Below are 18,999 nucleotides of genomic sequence, written 5' to 3' on the forward strand. Positions count from 1 at the left end.
AAATACCGGAGGAGATCAGAATGAAGGCCCACACTAGAAGAAAAGAGGAGCACAACAAGAGGTCATTTTTGAGAATACCTGAGCACTGACTGCAAGTGACCACTTAAGCAACAAGCTCGCATGCGTGTATTACTATCCTTATGAACTGCCATGCAGTGCAATAAGGACTGCAAGTGGTAGCGTCAGGGCGAGAGGGGAGAGTATAGTAAACTTAACAAAATTCGATGACCATATCACCAGTTTGGTATACAACAGTTTGGGGATGACAGGAACTCTGCAGAGTTGGGGAGTGCAGTTTTAGGCCTGCCATACAGAGAGGAGGAAGTTTTTGGGAGAAGTTGTTTGTTATAAATTCTTTTTATGCTGCATGATTTCACTGTTTAACTACGAAAGCAGGGGGACCAATGAGACCCTTAATAGATCAGCTGACATGGCGGGGATTGATGCACCAATGTGGGGAGAACCCCAGACAGAGGACAACACAACCTCTAATACCAAAGTGAACTCACTCAAGATAATATTGCGGAATGTAAACTGCCTAGAGAACAAGATAAAATAAGGAGTGGTCCTACAATATTTCAGAAGACCTGAACCTGGCTAGTCCGATGGGATTAAAAAATGGCAGCCCAGGCAGGGTACACATCTGGCATATTTATTAAAAAAAAACACTCCAACTAATCCCCCCAAGAAATAGGGGCAAACCCGCAGGGCTGATATGTGGCACTCTCGGGTGATCTGGAAGGCCTGACCGCCAGTATATTGTCCATTTTTGTCCGACCTAAACTTCATGCACCAGCGCTGCCAGATGTTCGTTCCTTGCTCCTCCAATTTTCGGAGGGCATGTTGATAATTGGAAGGGTCTTTAATATAGTGTCAAGGGAGGATTGGGACAGATCGATATGCAAAAAAACATCGACGAGGCCAGGCCCACCCACTTAAGGATTTCCTGGCTGCAATGGGTCTGGTGGACCTGTAGAGGGCTTTCCTGCGGTCATACCGACGAGGGCGGGGTAGGTGACTAGAAGCCTGTGCCAGAGGCAAGTCAGGTGCTAGCTAACCAGCACTGACCCCTCCAGGTCTGCCGGGGGGATCACCGACCAGGGACTGCGGTCCCAGGGAGGGTTTCAATGAAGGGTTGATCCTGCGACACAAGTCAGGTCGTATACCCGGTTCCTTAATTATTGAGGAATCCTATAGCAATTTTATGAGCACTTTTGGTCCTGATGAATTGCCCCTTTGGGCATGAAACATGTCGACCACACTTGGACTGAGGGTTGAATGAGGCTTGATTACCCTAATCGTCACGCCTTAGTACCCCTCACCTTTTCACACATTTTAATGAGGCAGTGAGCCATGTTATTAAAAGTTCCCCTATTGGACTCTACTGACCTGTTTTAACCTCACTCACGCTCACTATTGCACTTCTTAGGTCCCTCACACACATGCACCCGTTGGCAAAAGGAATAAAAGATCTCCGCGAAAGTGCAGCACCCTGTGCTGCCCGACGGGCATTGCACCGCCAGCCTGCCGTTGGAGCAGGGTGCCAATGATGATACTGGACATTCATCGGGTGGGATGACAACAGCCATTCAACCTTTGGTATGTGTGAGGCACCCTAAATTCCGAAAAGAGATTACTTCATTCCCTGTTTTGTCACACCCTGTAAGAGAGAGGTTCTATTGAATTACTTTAGTTAATCACGTTGGGGAACCTTGTACTATCAATTGTTGTTTTTCAGGACCTGTAGAGGGCACATAACCCACACAGTAGATAATATACATACTACATGAGCGCAAACAGCCACTCTTGCATTAACCATCTGCTGGCTCGATTTTTAAAGACACTTGTATACGGAGGTCAAACATCTAGCTAGCTAGAGGAATTTTGGACCACTCACCGGTGTGGGCGGTAATACACTTGATGTCAGACGCTCAAAAGCACAGCTGGCCAATCAATCCTTTGTATCTTAAAGATCAGAGGATCATGGAGAGGCTTAGGAATGCACAGACCAATATTTTACCGAAAATGAGAGAACAGTGAAGTTGGCTCTTACCCTGTGGAAGACCTACAAAACAGTGATCGGGGCATGCACTTTCCTCAATATCAGGAATCAAAACCGAGGCGAGAAAAAATGAATGCATTGGAGCAAGAGATAATAGAAATAGAACACTGCCTTATAGATGGAGATAATGTAGAAATGAGGCATAGACTGAGCCTCAAACAACAGGAGTTTCTCCAGTATTAGGGGTGTCTTTCATAGATTCACATGCTTGAATATTCCCCGTCGTCGAAGTGGGAGTCCCACGGTAAATAAAATAGCAATAATGCTAAATATATATAAATATATAAAAACATAATACAAGAAAAAAGAAAGGAAATACAACTGAAATCCTCTAAAAACGATTCCTACATAGCAATGCAAGGCAAAGAGAAAAACTATCTGTAACACATTAGTGTCATTATGTTAGTCCAAACTGCAGCCAATCAGGCGCCAGCACCCTCTAGAACCTTCTCCTCAGAAGCTCAAGCCCTCAGATTTTCTACCGCACGTCGTGTGAAGGGAGTCTCCCTGAGCTCTGCTCAGTTTTCATCTATTCTAAAAGTTCCAGATATTTCTACAACATGTCAAGTAAGAAGTCTTTATTCAGTCCCTGTTCTTCTTGTGGGAAGCTGCGCCTTTTTGAAAAAGACCCCCACCAGAAGTGTATTTATTGTTTATACCCGGATCATGAGGCTGGCAGCTGCAAGTTTTGTAGAACCTTTTCTACCCAAACTCCTAAGGACAGGGAAGGTCGTCTTCTCCTTTGGCTGCAACGTCTTACTGTCTGTACTGTCCGACGCAGAAAGTTTACATTCTGGTTTCTCTTCAGCAGCCTCAAAGCGTGGTAGTGTTCAGGAGGTTCCTTCTCCTTTCCTCAAGAAGCCAAAATTATCCTTGTCTGTGGCTCCTGTGGTGTCTTCTGCCACTCCTACCACCTCTACGCCCACGAGACCTGGCTCTCAGGCGTCTTTGGCTGCCTCTGGAGGTGTTTTCACACATCTTACAGTTCCGCCGTTGACGGGAGCGTCGACGAGCGCTCCGACGACGAGAAAAGCATTGCCTGCATTTTTTACGACGACGCTGACTACCACTTCAGCTTTCTCATCGTCGACGACAGTTTCGTCGACAGCCTCGACGTCGACGAGGGTTTTGTTGCCGTCTAAACCTGTCCCGTCGACGATTCGCATCTCGTCGGCGAAGAAGAGAGAATCCTCGTCGACGAAAGACCCGAAGGCATCATCGTCGTCGACGACGCCGTCGACTAAAGCCTCGTCGGCGAAGACACCGTCGACCAAGATCTCGTCGACGAAGAAGATCTCGTCAACGAAGACAGGCCCGTCGACGAAGACAGGCCCGTCGATGAAGGCTCCGTCTACGGAGTCAGTACCAGCATCGACGACGACCCCGTCGACGACTTCATCTACAGTGGATCGGCCGTCGACAGTGACACCGTCGAGGACCCCGTCGACGACCGCTCTGTCGACAAAGGTTTCTTCAAAATTACCATTGACAGCAGCTAAATCAGCCTCGTTGGCGATAACGGCGACGGCTCCGTCGACGGCGGCACCGATTTCCTTTGCATCTTTGCCGTTAGTGCCATTGAAGACCTCTAAATCTTCACATCCTCGCACTACAGTACCCTGCCAACAGATCCCTGATACAGAGCCTCAACCACCTTCTCCGATGTTCGCAACTACATCTGAGCAGGACACAGACTCGGAGCATGAAGAGGACATGTTTGGGACAGCACATAGTCCCTCTGATTTAATTATTAAATGTCAGGACACAGACTCTGACGATGGCGGAGAACCAAGCTTTCAACAAGAGGAGCAGTTCACTCAAGCACCTGTGGCCACCATTCCTTTGTCCTTGATTTCTAATCTCCAACATATACTGGACGATTACAACCGCCGATTTCCTGCAACACCGCAGATTACACCTGCGCAATCTCCCGCTCCTGTGGCACTACCTCCACCTTCATTGCCGCCTATCGTACCGCCTGCAACTTCAGGTTCATAGATCTATTAGCATCCATACCACTGTATACCTGCAGGATGCGGATGATGAGGCGGTCGCAGAACGGGAAGACGGTTAAGTCCCAGACAATACGGATGATGAGGCAGGCGACCAGGATATGGCCGAATGGGATGATTATCGGGCGCAGACGCCCTCTCCTCAACCTGGTACCTCGAATGAGTCACCACCAGTAGATATCGCCAGTTTCCATCTTTTAATGGATAAAGCGGCTCAGCGTTTCAAACTTCCACGATCACAACGGGAGGAGGATTGTTTTCTTTATGACTTCAAAGATAAACCTTATAAGCAGGTACACACAATTCCTATTATCGATTTTGTATGGAAAGAGGGCATTAAACTAATGAATGCTCCAAACACCTTACCTGCTCAGATTCCGCGCCTTGAGAAGAAGTACAAGGCCCCAACGGGTTCTCCAGCTTACCTGATTTCTCATCCCAAGCCGGACTCTGTCGTGACTCAGGCCGCACAGCGTAGAGCACGGAATCCAGCGTCCCAAATCACAGCCCCTCTGGATAGAGAGGGTCGACGCTTAGATGCTATTGGCCGCAAGTTCTAAATGATGGCTTCAACATCTGTCCGGGCAGCCAATACCTTAGCCATCTTGGGACGTTATGACCGGCAGATGTGGTCAGACATTGCAGATTACATGGCACTCATACCTGATGCTTCCAAGGCTGACGCACAACAGATTCTCCGCGATGGTCAAAGGGCATCGGAGGAAATAATCGACTGTGCAGTCGATATTGCAAACACAGGTTTCCGCCTCCTGGCTAGTGCGGCTGCACTCCGACGACAAGGCTGGCTGAAGTCCACCTCCTTCCGGCAGGAAGTCCAAGCCAGAATACTGGATATGCCCTATGATGGGGAATCGTTATTCGGATCCCATATCGATGATGCCCTTGAGTCCATCAAAAAGGACACCGATACGGCGAAGTCCTCGGGCACGCTGCAATTTCGGAAACAGTCCTTTCGAGGCGCGCGCGGGCGCGGCACTTCTTCCAACTTTCGAGGTGGTCAACAATACCGCTCCTACAATCAGAGCGGCCAACGTTACACACCCAATCAGCAGTCTCGTCAACAACCCTCCAAATCATACAGAGGAAAGTCATCCTATCGTGGCGCCAATCAGAAACGCCAATGACTTTTGCCACTCTCAAAGTGTTGGAGGACGAATCTCTCTGTTTTATTCCCAGTGGTCCTCGATCACCTCGGACCGCTGGGTTTTGGACGTTGTCAAACGGGGTCATACCCTGGAGTTTACAGAGATTCCTCCTTGCACTCCACCTCGTGGCCCATCTCCTCCACATCTCGAGGAGCTTTACCATCAGGTCCGTCTTCTTGTGTTAAAGGGTGCAGTCGAAGTGGTCCCGAAACATCAAAAAAGGAAGGGTTTTTACTCTCAATTTTTCCTCATACTCAAGAAGAACGGAGATTGGCGACCCATTCTGGATTTGAGGGCTCTCAACCAGTTCCTGAAGTCTCAATCATTCCGTATGCTGACACTACTGGAAGTCCTGCGTCTTCTATCCAGCGGGGATTTTATGACCACCATAGATCTTCAGGACACATACTTTCATGTTCCGATAATCGAACAACATCGCCAGTACCTGCGTTTCAAAGTGGGACCAATGCATTTTCAGTTCAAAGTTCTACCCTTCGGACTGCGTTCAGCTCCTTGTGTGTTCACGAATGTACTGGCCCCGGTGGTGGCTCACCTGCGTCTACAAGGAGTTCAGATCTTTCCCTATTTAGACGATTGCCTTCTCAAGTCTCAATGCCACCATCAGCTGGGTCGGGACACGCACCTTTGCCAGCAAGTGTTTCGGTCTCTGGGGTTGACCATCAACGTCGAAAAGTCACAGTTTGCACCTCTGCAGACCAGATCATTCCTGGGAGCGATCCTAGACACGCAGCTCTCAAAAGCGTTCGTCTCGAACGAACGACATCTAAAGATCCTTCGTCTGGTCTCACTCATTCGACGAAAGCAGTCCAATTCTGTTCGGACGTTAAAATCATTCTTGGGAATGGCTTCATCTTGTATTGCACTGATCCCAAATTGCAGGTTGCGCACCCGTCCTATTCAGGAAGAACTGGACTTACAGTGGCGTCAGGTCTCCGGGTCCTTCAACGACCTAGTTGCCGTCACAGCGCGCATGAAAATCAGCCTGCTTTGGTGGGCGCAGCCCGTAAATCTGGAAAGGGGTGTATCCATCCTTGATCATGCTCCAGACCTTACGCTGACGACGGACGCCTCCTTGGAGGGGTGGGGCGCTCATCTCCAGGGCCTCTCCATCAAGGGCAAGTGGTCGCCGACGCAGTGCACGTGGCATATCAACAGGCTAGAATTGATGGCGATCTTTCTAGCGCTCAAGTCCTTCCTCCCAGTTGTTCATGGGGAGTCGGTGCTAATCCAAACGGACAATACCACCAGTATGCACTACGTGAACAAGCAGGGAGGGACCAAATCTCCACTTCTGTCCCGCTTGGCCCAGTCGATCTGGGATTGGGCTCTTCGCCATCACATCACCTTGACAGCTGTCCACCTTCCGGGCGTGTCCAAACTCCTGGCGGACTCTTTGAGCAGGTCCACTTCATCAGCACACGAATGGGAACTGCACCAACCGACTCTGGATCTTGTGTTCCGCCAATGGGGCCACCCGGATCTAGATCTCTTTGCAACACCGGAGAATCGGAAATGCCCGTCTTATGCAAGTTGGCATCCCCACCCAGGGTCCTGCGGGAATGCCCTTTTGATCAGCTGGTGCGATCTATTCGCTTATGCTTTTCCGCCGCTCTCATTAATACCGCGGGTACTGTGGAAGATGCGGAGTCAGCCCTGCCACATCCTGTTGATCGCACCTCGTTGGCCCAGACAGGCATGGTTCTCGGAACTGCTTCTAATGTCCCAGTGCGAGCCCATTCCTCTACGTCCTCGTCCAGACCTTCTAACTATGGACAGGGGCTTAGTGTGTCATCCAGATCCCTCAACGCTACAATTGTGGGCATGGAACCTGAGCACCTTGAGTTCGCTGGCTTGAACATATCCCAGGAGTGCAGAGACATCCTGGCTCATGCCAGAGCTCCGTCTACCATCAAAACTTACAAACTTAAATGGAAGCGGTTCTGTCATTGGTGCGCTACAGCCAATATCCATCCCATCCATTCCACTCCTGAACAGCTCCTTCCATTCTTTTTGAGTCTCGCTCAGTCAGGACTCTCTCATGCTACACTGAGAGTTTTCTTAGCTGCAATATCTCGTTTCCGACATGATGGCTCTTCATCCCTCTGTTCATCACGAATTATACGTCAGTTCTTCAAAGGGCTTTTCCGCAAGTTCCCACATGTGCGTCGCCCTCCTCCAGCTTGGCACCTCAATGTTGTACTTTCTCAACTTATGAAATCACCTTTTGAGCCTATCCATAAGGCGGATATCAAATTCATCACCTGGAAGGTTGCGCTTCTTCTGGCTTTGACCTCATCTCGTCGCGTGAGCGACCTTCACGCTTTTACTATCAAACCGCCTTATCTACAGTTCAAACCTAACGGAGTGGCACTTCGTACCAACCCCTCTTTCCTACCTAAAGTACCTACGGATTTTCATTTGAATGAGCCTGTGTTCCTCAAGACTTTCTTTCCGGACCCAAAATCTCCGGTGGAGCAGCGCTTACATTCTTTGGACATCAAACGATGTCTTAAATTTTACATTGCCAGAACTGCCCCCTTCCGCAAGTCCGACCAACTGTTCATTGCCTACGGACGGCTGCGCAGGGGACATCCAGTTTTCAAACCGACTATTGCCCGGTGGATTTCCTCAGCCATTGCCTTCTGCCACCAACAAGTGGGCAAACCATTGCAGTCCTCAGTGAGGGCTCATTCTACGAGGGCGATGTCTTCATCTACCGCCTTGTTTGCTGGTGTGCCACTTCATCAGATCTGCCGTGCAGCGACTTGGTCCAGCAGGCACACCTTCACCAAACATTACTGTTTGGATGCCATCAATGAAGCGGATACCGCAGTGGGACAGGCAGTGCTTCGCCATCTTTTTCAGTAAGGTGAGCCTCTGTTCCCTCCTCCTTAGTGTTTCCTGTGATTGCTATGATGTGTTATATGACTGTATTATTACTATTAGTGAAAAGCTGGTATTTATAAGCCAATTCTCGAATATCAGCAATAGGTTGAAGAATGTCATCCACTCAAATTGAAACATCCTAAATGATGGCAAACCAGAGAAAATCCCAAAACCAATCTTTGCGTTTAGACGCAATGAAAATATTCGTCAGAATTTGGTACATACATATAGAGAGGAAAATAAAAACAATCAGATGACCATAGAAGGTAATAGAGTGGTCGGTAACCACAAATGCAGTAACTGTTCAATATGTGACAACTGCATGGTCACGAAATCATTTACTTACAATAACTATATTATGACAGCCAAAACTTTGAATAATAGTAGAGGTAGTAACCTGATATACCTCCTAGTTTGCCCCTGCGGACTAGCATACGTGGGTGAAACTGGAACAGAAATAAGATTACGTTTGCTTGAACACAAGTCTGCATTAAAAACTGGTAAACTTAATGCTCCTTTGGTCGACCATTTTAAAAAATTAAAACATAAATACACTCAATTTTCCTGGTTCCTCATAGAAAGGATTACATCCTCTAGGAGAGGAGGTAATATGGAAATAAAACGAAAAAATAGAGAGCAGTGGTACATCTCCACCCTCGATACGGTGAACAGAGGCCTTAACACCAAAGAGGACTGGATGAAAATAGCGATTTAAATCAGCTTCATTAATCAAATAGTTAGGAACAATTGTATTAGGTCAGGACAGTATATTCTGAAATGCGAGCCTGGAAATAGGTTATTTGATCGATAATGTGTTGTAAACTGCAGAATAGCATTCGTAATATAGTGCATTTTTAAACATGTAAAGGACAATAAAGTTTTTTACAATGAAGTAAAACCTAGCCGATAGGATCCATGATAAAGCTACGTAACTGAGTGACGTGCTTAAAAGCAGCCCAGAACAGCGCATTAGTCCTCTGTCTATTTTTATCGCGATCGCCCTGACACGGAGGAAAAAACACCAGGAAGGTCTGCCGTCGGAGTAAAAAGGTAGGTGGAGGGAACGGGCTTATCCCACCACGGTGTCTGACTATAGTTTAGACTGAGGGGAGAATAACACCCATAGAGGAGCCCACTTTTTAACAATATGGGTGGGTTTATTAAAAAGCAGACCGGCTACCGCCTAATGGTTTCCTTAAGACGCCGACATTTGCGAACCACAGTATGGCCGAATAGGAAGAGGGACAGCCTGTACAGAGCACAAAGAATGCTAAGAGTGGTGTGTTCTAAGCACTAAAATGTTATTAACAGACTCCCTCTGTTCTAATATATCTTTTTTATGTCATTGTTTTTGACAACTACACAGCCACATAGCTGCCAAGGTTTCAGATTGCCATGTGTGACATTTTCATAATTTCAGTGTAATTATGAGTGACATTTCAACGACTATGAGTGACACTTTATCACAAGCAAAATCAAGCAATGAAGGTGAGCGAAACATATAAGTTATACACATTTGAGCAACTATAAACCCAACGATTTTAAAACTGCCTCAAAGCAAGCACCAGAAATGAAAGGGCACTGCCTGCAAATGTGTGTCAATCGCCAGAAATGAAACGGCACTACTTGCACTTGTGTGTGGAGGGCAGGAGGTTGAATACAGGTATCGATCTTTCTGGAATTTAACACAGCCAGCACTGGGCGGCAGCAGCAATTCATCGAGACCCGGTCTGTCGATAAAGGTACCAGAATATTAAAAGCAATTATTTGCCACATATTAATAGGGAACAGGTACCAGTGCTGGCACTGCACGCTAGTGCTACTGAGGGCTCCTAATACACGGATCTTCTCTGCTGACGTAATTGAGGACAGCTGCCTAAATATCACACATTAATTCCAGGTTGTTTTTAATACATATTATATCATAAATGAAAGAGTCAGTAGTCAGATGACTCGCAAGCCGCCTCAGACAGCACGGACATTAGCAAGCCTCAGGAGAGTGAGTATGAGGACGCTGTAACTTTCTGAATACACTGACTTCAGCAATGCACGGCTGAAGCCGAATACAAATCATTAGCGAGCCGTGAGTGGTGTCCACCCTGGTCAGCGCGCCGCAACCCGCCCTGCCCAGCCCCAGATTACATCAACAGACTGTCACAGAGCAAATTAATACTTAACTGCGACGGTGGCCGCGGAGAGTAATTTGTTGGATGGCACCAGTATTGTGATCCTGCGCTAGCGCTATTCAGTGAAAGCACATTTGTAGGTCAAGCAGAGTGAGAGAGAGGTCACACTCCAGGCTGCATTCACTTTGTTTTGAGGCGAGCGGCAATTATTTGCACAGGCTGCCTCATCGACATCATGGCCTAAACACTCCGCAATGATTCGGTGGATCAGCAGCTGTGTGAAGATGCCAGTGTCCTCCTCTGTGCTCAGCAACGTCACAACACGTACGGCATTGGCAGGTGCCTGGCCATCTATTACTTACTTCTATCTCTGTGTCACAGTCACACTGCCAACGGTGAGCCACACGGGGTCTCCAGACTCTCCCGCAATCATCTGGAGGATCACGATGCCTGAGGCGCGGGCCCATTGCTGAGACTGTAGTGACTGTCACAGTGAGGGTTGCGGCCGGGTGCCGATAATAATATTTAAATGTATGCGCAGGCTGAGAGGCAACAGGCACTCAACTCACTTGTCTGTCTCTCTCGAATCCCCCGCCGCTTCTAGCGACCAGGGACCTCACTTCCTGTGCAGGCAGCCGGACGTCACGTAAAGAGTCACATCCGATTAATAATCCCCCCCCGCCCCCCCATGATCGCTACAGCAGCCAATAGAAAACTCTTCTGAACTGAATGAGGGCAGGCCCCCATCCAGGTGTAGTCTTCGACCCTGAATGACTCAGTGTGTGTCTTCAGTGATTGACAGCCGCTACGCAGGCGCGCAGCGGGGCTGGAAATTAAAGCCAGGGCAGTTGCAGAATGTAACATTTATAGCACCTCACGTTCTCTCAAAGCCAGAGAGACCGATTTAACTGTTTAACTATCAGAGCCAGCTCTGAAGGCAAGTGAATATACTCAGCACGACTTACTAAGTAGCATTAAAAATGCGTGACATTGCATTTCAGTGCGGTCTTGCGGAGCACCGCACTGAAATGCGTGGGTGTCACACCTGATGCGTGACACTTGACAGGACTGCAGCCACGAGCGACCGATACCTGGGGTTAGGAAACTATCCTAAGACAACAGTCCCACAGGAACGAGGTGAGCGGTTTAACTACTAGACAGTCATACTTTATCGATGTTAGTAAGTTTAACCCTGTTCCCAAGAATTATAATCTAGCAATAACAATAATAATAATTTTTCATATTGGTGTGGTATCGATCTTTAAAGAACAACCACCCTAAACCAAGGACGGCAAACAGGGCGGAGTCTCCGACATACGTCCTGGAGGTAATAATTCGATATATCCCCATGCAAAACGAAGGAAAGTAAATAAAATCATGGCTTGGTAAAAATATTCTGATCTGCAGATAGTTAAGTGTCTAATTCCTTCTAACAGGGGCCCATCGGAAACAACATAGATACGTTCAAATGAATGCTGCATTACAGGCAAGATTGAACTAAAAGCTGACCTAATAAAGATTAATTAAAAAGGTAAAACAGTCAGAACTAGAATAAAATGTGATGAGTCATCTAAGCAGCCCACAACTAAAAGGAGTGTTTCCCGATTATTAATTTGCTGCATCATATTATTTATTGACAGCTGGGGAAACCGGGAGTCGCACAGACAAACCCATATGAACTATTTAAACTGTCTAAACAGTTCACCTTAGTGCGTTCGCACAGGTGAGTCTCCCTTTATGATAAAAATAAAAGGGTTCCAATAGTACGAAAGTGTCTTATGGGATTGCATGGTGTGAATGATGAACTTGAACAATGAGACGATATATGCGTGAATGAGAGTGAAACACTTATAATGTTATAAAACAAACTGCAAAACAGACTTATTGTTTAAAAATGTAAATGATTTTAGCTAGTAATGTTGACAGAATGACAGGTTGTCTTTTTGCATAGAAGAAGTATGAATTATATATTAATAATCAAGTAATAATAAATTAGATAGGATTAGTAAGCAGAGATTATTTTACTTCATGGTAAAAGAAATGTTTTATCTCTGCATTAGGTGGCTTACTGGATGTGGAGAAACTATAACTATTTGTCCTGAAGAAGGAGGCTAGAATCAGCGAAAGCTTCCGAAACGCGTTGACGCATTGTACATTTGTTAAATTTGGAGTGGTCAACAAACATTTGGTTAGAGGGAAGATAAGCCCTACTGTGTGTTGCCCACATTGGGTTCAAATTAACAAGAATAAGACAAAGTTCACTGTCTTCCCCCACTATTCTTTCTACTGTGCCATCTTTTGTGAAATAGAAATTTTTAATTGTATATATTGTTTTTAGTTTTGTAAATTCAATTGTATTGAAGATTGTGTACTGAATGTATCAATGACTATACCAATGGTATTTTTTATATTATCAAGCAAATAAATAGTCTGTTTTTTCATAAAAATTGTTCTTGTAAGTGTTTCACGTGACGATGGAGAGAGTTTGAACCCCACAAAGGGTTGGTAATTGTGTGTTATGAGTGAATGAGCTGAGCGCTATATAATTATTCCCAAAAGGAAAACCCTTTTTTACTTAATGCTAACTTGGTGCTCTATTTCCTTTTGGTTTACAAAGAGCCCCTCTCCTTTGTTTAAAGATTATTACTATTAGTACTGTCTTGATTTCTTCTTCATATGCCTAGCAATCTCAGTTTCTAGGAGGTTACTGCTTTCTATTCCATTCAAGCATGTGAATCTATGAAAGACACCCCTAATACTGGAGAAGAACAATTGTTACTTACCTGTAAACAGGTGGTTCTCCAGTATTGGTGTCTTTCATAGATTCACATGCTACCCACCGTCCTCCCCTCAGAGGCTCTCTTCTCCTCATACGCTCTTGGTTACTGTGTGCTACGAAAATCTGAGGGCTTGAGCTTCTGAGGAGAAGGTTCTAGAGGGTGCTGGCGCCTGATTGGCTGCAGTTTGGACTAACATAATGACACTAATGTGTTACAGATAGTTTTTCTCTTTGCCTTGCATTCCTATGTAGGAATAGTTTTTTAGAGGATTTCAGTTGTATTTCCTTTCTTTTTTCTTGTATTATGTTTTTATATATTTAATATATATTTAGCATTATTGCTATTTTATTTACCGTGGGACTCCCACTTCGACGACGGGGAATATTCAAGCATGTGAATCTATGAAAGACACCAATACTGGAGAACCACCTGTTTACAGGTAAGTAACAATTGTTCTTAGGGACCTCTCCAAAGGTGCACCACTCACAACACATAGGGCCAATATGCACTGGCTTTATGATGTCGTGGAAGAAAACTGGAAAAATGCTTGCATGGTTGGACAAACGAGATCAGTCCTGAAATTGTGTATTGGAAACTAAAACTGAAACAGGCAAGCTTGTTCTATGTATAGCTGAGGCCTTTGCCACTCACTGCACCCACCTATACTCTCCCATTGTAACCAAGTTGGCTCAGGAGGCTGAAGACTCCCTCAAGAACTTTAGACTTTCACAACTAACAAGTGAAGACAAAGATTACTTAGGGACTGAGATAATGGCGGGGGTGATCGAGGCCACAATACAAGAGCTTCAGCTGGGTAAAGCTGCAGGCCCCAATGGCCTCCCAATAGTACTGTACAAAGCCATGACCCCAAACTTCCCTGCATTTATTAGCCATGTATCGGGGAGGGTGGAGTGTGAGGTGTGCTCCCTTGGGACCAGAGACTCGCCACAATCGAAGTCCTCAGTGGCATAATAAAACTTATGGGGGCCCTCCTGCAAAGTACATCACAAAGGTCCATCACCTAACACCTCCCAGACCCAGTCAGTGAACTGTGCTGAGGGGGCCCCCTAGAGCTTGGGCACCCCGCCGCACCACAGGGATTGCATAAGCTAATGTTATGCCACTGGTAGTCCTTCATAAAGAGGGGAAACCTCTAGGGGTCTGTGACTATTATAGGCCTTTATCACTCCCTAATGTAGAGGTTAAGATTGTAGATAAGTTCTTGGTGACACGCCTACGTTAGGTGGTGCAGTCACTGATCCACCCTGACCAATCAGGCTTTCTGATGGCTACTTCTGCCTGTGGATTCCTCACCTTTTGAATACCCCCTGCGCCAGCATTCCATGGGAAATTCTTTCCTAGCTCTCCCACGTCAACGAGGAAGTCATTATAGCACGGCTCCGCATGCGGCACCGTATGATGTCATTGGAGCCACAAGAGGACCACGTTGGTGTGCTGTTCCCTTTTTTCCGCGCCGTCTACGCTTAACGGTTTTTCTAGGCGCTCTCCATTTTCTACTAAGAAAACTTTGTATCTCTTGTTTATTCCTGAAGGCTACTTCTAGGAAGAGGGGATTTAAACCCTGCAGAGAGTGTGGCGGGCATATGTCAATCACGGACCCGGTCGATGACTGCCTGTGGTGTTTATCTTCGGACCATGACGTTGAAGAATGTCGAAGCTGCAGGAAGATGAATCCCAGGCTATTAAGGAGCGTGAGGCCAAGCTGTTCGTGGCCCAAGCCAAGAAGGAGAAGAGGGGTCGAAATAGGGCAAAGTCTTCGTCTTCTCACACTTCGAGGTCAAAGAAGCAAAAGAAATCTAAAAGACGACATGGCTCTTGACACATTCTTCAAAGGCCACGGCGTCGAGGTCGACGACTCTGGCTGAGTGACCTCAAAGGAAGGACTTTGTCTCTCCATCCCATTCTCCTCAGGTGACACCGGTTCCATCTCCGGTTCCGGGCTTGCTGGCTTCGAAAGGTTCTTAGCAGCATGAAGATTCACCGGCTCCAGTGATGTCTCCGGTGCCCAGGGAGTCTTCTCCAGGCCGTGTGGCTTTACCTGTGCAGGCGCCGTCCCCGGCTCCGCTGCCTCCTGTTCGACCTCATGTGGTTGCACTTCAGGAAGGTACGGATCCATATCCTCCTTTTCCTGCTCCTTGGTCAGATTCTATGCATTTTCTCAATACAATGTTTAGCATATTTGCCAGGGGCTCTGCTCCATCCGGCGCGCCTTCAGGCCCCTTGGGTCCTTTGGCCTTTAACCTAGGTGTTCCTCAATTCTATCCCCAGGCACCCTTCATGACATTCTTGCCGTTGACTCCGGCTTGGCATTTCCCTGCGCCAAGGTCCTCCACTCCGGCTCCTCAGACTCCTTCAGCTGCTGAGTCGGTGCCACCTCGTGTTCGATCAACGTTGAGGTTCGAAGCTGAGGCTCCTCTGTCAACGACATTGATGGATTCACCGGCGCCGCGTGTGGCACCGCCGACACCAATTCCTAAACAACATTCTAGATGAGAGGCACAGAGTCTCTGTGAAGAGGAGGAATATGCACATAATCAGGAGGAAGGGGAGATTGTTGACTCTTTGGATGAGTTTGAAAGTCTTCATGAAGCTAGTGGCCTTGGTACTTCTCCTGAATATAATCTTCCATCTTCAAATGCAGGGGTAGTACAGGACATTGCTCCATTTCATTTGGCGGCTGATTTACTTGATCTTCAGCTTTCCTCAGCTGAGGTAAAATCTAATATTCTTACAGAAGTTCTAAATACCTCTTCATCAATTTCTGAGCTGTTACTTCCTTTGACGGATGCTTTAACTGAACCAATCCTGGAGGTGTGGCAGAAGCCTTTATCTGCTCCTGCAGTTTCTCGTACCATCTTGAGAAGGTATAGACTCGCTCCTGGAGATCCTGCTTTTTTATCATCACATCCTACGCCGGCAAGTTTGGTTGTCCAGGCTTCTTTTTCGAAGCAGTCTTCTGGTTCTTTCCCTACCATTCTGGGAGATAGGTATTCTTAGAAGATGGAGCAGGCAGCAAAAAAGGTGTTCTCTTCGGGTAGTATGGCCCTTAAATCCACAAATGCAACCTGCCTTCTATGGAGGTATATACATGCTTTGATGAACTCGGTCATGCAGCTAGCTCCAAAGTTGCCCGAGGAGGATCGGGCTAATTTCCTAGAAGTCCTTTCTAATTCACAGGCTGCGGCACGTCAGGTGATTCAATCGGGCATGGACACTGCCGACTCTGTGGCTCGCGTGATGGGGTCATAGGTGGCTGCAAGGAGACCGACACGGCTTTGTTCGTCTGGTTTTTCATCTAATGTTCAGGCGACTTTGCTGGATTTGCCCTTTGATAAGGCAAAGCTCTTTGGATCAAAGTCAGACTCAGCCTTAGAGCGTTTTAAGGACAGCATTGTTACTGCAAGGTCTCTGGGTCTTCAGGTGCAGTCCAGAGGTTACAGCTACAAGCGGTATCGTGGTTTTGGGGGATCCGCTTCCTTTCGTGGCTGTCAACAATCTCAACAGTGCCAGAAACAGCAGAATCCTTGTACAAGTCGTACAGGGGAAGGAATAAAAGAGGCCTCAGGGAAGCAAATCGACAACAATCCTCCTCCTCTTCCTCCTCTCCCGCCACCGTTGGTACTTCAGGAAAGCAGTTCTAGATCCCCCATCTTAGAACATGTTGGTCCGGTTGGAGGTCGGGTGTCCCACTTTCTACAAGATTGGAGACTGATCATGTCCGATCGTTGGGTCTTGAATCTTGTGGAGAATGGGTACGCCCTTCCCTTTTTTGGAGTTTCCTTCTCCTTACCCTCCTCGCCAGCGTTGGTGCTCAGAGGACCACTTATTGCTTTTAGAGCAGGAGGTTCTTACTTTGCTACAAAAAGGTGCGATAGAGGTGGTACCAGAGCAGGAGAGAGGTCAGGTGTGCTACTCCCGGTATTTCCTGATCCCCAAAAATGACGGTCGCTTAAGACCAATCTTGGACCTCAGGATTTTGAACCTCTACCTCAGACAGGAGAATTTCAAAATTGTGACCTTGGCTAAGGTTCTTCTTGCGCTGCAAAAGGAAGACTGGATGGTGTCCACCGATTTACAGGATGCGTATTTTCATCTTCCCATCCTGAAGTCTCAACGGAAGTATCTCCGGTTCATTATCAGTTTGCGGTTCTTCTGTTCGGTCTTACTTCCGCACCTCGAGTCTTTACAAAGGTGATGGCGGTGGTAGCGGCTCATCTCAGATGGTCAGTGGTTCCTGTTTTCCCCTACCTGAACGACTGGCTGCTGAAAGCGGAGTCTCCAGAGTTGGTCTTGTGCCACTTGCAGGTAACAGATCATCTGTAGTTCACATTGGGTTTCTCGATAAATGTACCCAAATCTCACCTGGTGCCTTCTTAGTGCGGCCTGTTCATAGGGACAATACTGGACACTTCTGTGTGTCGAGCTTTCCCTCCTCCGCAGAGGATTCTCGACATTCAGGAAATTATTTCTTTATTTCACGATGGAGCGGTTAATCCAGTCCTGAAGGTTCTTCGCCTGCTCGGTCTGTTCGCTTCCTGCATTCTGTTGGTCAACCATGCATGCTGGCACATGAGGGCACTCCAGTGGTGCCTCCGCAGGCAGTGGTATCAACACAAGGGAGATTTCAGGGAGTCGATCAGGATCTCCAGAGAAGCCGCAGAGGAGCTGTCTTGGTGGAGTGTGCAGAGCAACCTGTCTCAAGGGAAACCCTTTCAGCCTCCTCCGCCGGTGGCCACAGTAATCACGGATGCCTCCATTCTAGGGTGGGGTGCTCATCTGGAGGATCTGGAGGTCAAAGGTCTTTGGTCTACATAGGAAAGGTTGCTTCAGATCAACCCTCTGGAATTGCAGCCGATACGTTTGGCACTAAAGACTTTCCTTCCTTCCCTTCGCGGTCAGTCGGTTCAGGTCCTGACAGACAACAGTACTGGGTGTGGTACATCAACAAACAGGGAGGTGTAGGGTAGTTTCGTCTGTCGAGAGGCTCTACGGCTCTGGTCCTGGGTTCAGAGCCATCAGATTTGTGTATTTGCAAATCATCTGCCCGGTGTGCTGAATGTACTTGCGGACAGTCTCAATAGGCGTTACTCGGCCTATCACGAGTGGCGGCTTCATCCGAAGGTGGTCCATCACATCTTTCAGATGTGAGGGTTTCCTCGGGTGGACCTATTTGCCACTCACGAGAAAGCGCACTGCCCGTTGTTCTGCAGCCTCCAGTTTCGATGCAGGGAGTGCTGGGGTACGCGTTTCATTTTGATTGGAGCTCGCAGCTCCTTTACGCGTTTCCTCCCATACCCTTGATTCCTCTGGTTCTGCGGAAGATTCGTCAAGACCGGGCCCAAGTTATATTGATCGCCCCGGATTGGCCAAGAAAGGTGTGGTACACAGATCTAGTTCACCTTTGATCGCACCCTCCGCTCCGTCTCCCTCTCAGGGCAGACCTCCTCTCGCAGTCGCAAGGGCAGGTTCTACACCCCCACCTCCAGAGCCTGCACCTTCATGCCTGGAGATTGAACGGGGCAACGTGAGTTCTTTCTCTCTCCCGCCGGATATAGTGGATGGTTTTTTATCGTCCAGGTGACACTCCACTAAGTCTGTTTACTCTTCCAGATGGTCCAGATTTGTTAAGTGGTGCGGAGAGAGAGACATTGACCCACTAAAGGCCCGCTTGTCTAATATTCTGGAGTTTTAACTTTCTTTGGCACAGCAAGGTTGTGCTGTAGCTACTGTCAAGGGCATTTGTCGGGTCTGTCGGCCTTGTTATGTTTGCCGGACCAGCTGTCTTTGTTGAAGTCCCCCATTGTCATGAGGTTCATTAAGGGTCTTACAAATAAGTTTCCTCCCACACCTTTCATTATGCCTCAGTGGGATTTGAATCTAATTCTTACTTTTTTTAATGGGTTCTCCGTTTGAACCTCTTCATGC

The 18,999-nt window shown here is 47.3% G+C and overlaps 1 protein-coding gene and 1 long non-coding RNA gene across 3 annotated transcripts in view; both read left to right on the top strand.

The window, feature by feature from the left end:
• Positions 1 to 18,999, top strand: part of DENND2D (DENN domain containing 2D) — a 796,377-nt gene that overhangs the window by 328,625 nt on the left and 448,753 nt on the right. The window lies entirely within an intron of this gene.
• On the top strand, positions 11,519 to 12,696 carry LOC144755326 (uncharacterized). The gene is made up of 4 exons (XR_013594873.1): positions 11,519 to 11,600; positions 11,710 to 11,804; positions 11,914 to 11,996; positions 12,334 to 12,696. It is a non-coding gene; the product is annotated as an uncharacterized LOC144755326 (long non-coding RNA).

Source organism: Lissotriton helveticus, chromosome 5_1 (genome assembly GCF_964261635.1).
Source record: "Lissotriton helveticus chromosome 5_1, aLisHel1.1, whole genome shotgun sequence".
Classification (NCBI taxonomy): Eukaryota; Metazoa; Chordata; class Amphibia; order Caudata; family Salamandridae; genus Lissotriton; species Lissotriton helveticus.